The sequence below is a fragment of the Triticum urartu genome, chromosome 2 (genome assembly GCF_003073215.2).
Source record: "Triticum urartu cultivar G1812 chromosome 2, Tu2.1, whole genome shotgun sequence".
Lineage (NCBI taxonomy): Eukaryota > Viridiplantae > Streptophyta > Magnoliopsida > Poales > Poaceae > Triticum > Triticum urartu.
The window spans coordinates 669,867,000-669,867,983 of NC_053023.1; positions in this window are offsets into that span (position 1 = coordinate 669,867,000).

Here is a 984-nt window from a genome sequence, read left to right on the forward strand (position 1 = left end):
CTACCTCCGGCCGCTGGTCTCCGCCGCCGTCAACGGGAATCATCTCCGTCGTTGCCGCCGTAGCAAGTCCATCGCCGCACTAGGGTATGGACTTGATCCTTGTGCTATTCCCCCCTCCAATTCCTAGCACATTGTTTTTCCATGTATCTTGCCACGATTGAGATCATTCTATCCAGCGAAATCACTCCGTAGTTTAGTCGTGGATTGAAAATTTAGGGTTAGGTTTCCGCCGAAACCATCTCGGACTGACCGAGTTGTTGAAATCGGTTCCACCGATTTGGATAAGGCCATTGCACATGTGGTTCTTGGTCTGACCGAGAATTGCAAATTGGTGTGACCGAGTTCAATACTTTGTGAAACCCTAGCAGTCTCGGTGCCATCGAACTGTGACTCGGTCTGACTGAGTTCACTAGTTTAGGTTCCAAAAGCTGCTTCGTTATCACCGAGTATGCAAATCGATAGATCTGAAATGCTTTCTGCGGAAAACTAAAACTAAGTTTTTAACTCATTCTTTTGCAAAAACCTCTGTACTTTGTGATGCTTCTCAAATCTACCTCATCTATAATCTAGTCACAGGGTCTGCTGTCAGTGTTTGCATCATGTCAGATCAGAGTGACAGTCAGAACAACTCTGAGGAGCAAGTGAACATGAGTGAGGGCACTAGTCCCTCTAGCAGCTTTGATGAAGGAAGCAGAAGTACACCCATCAACTTGCCTAAGGCAGCCACCAGGACCAGGAAGAAGAGAACCTCAGATTCTGAGGATGAGGACTATGTGGCTGTTGAGGAAGAGGCCACCTCAAAAAGGAAAGTCCTGAAACAGGAATATGGCACAGCTGCTGCCACTAAGCCAGGAATGAAGAAAAAGGTTCCTGCTGAGAGCGTTCCCATGTCAAAGGCCAGAACATCCACTCAAGAGACTTTGGGATCTGCACCCAAAGAGCAGGTTGTGGCAGAAAAGAAAAGGAAGGAAAGGGTCAAGAAGA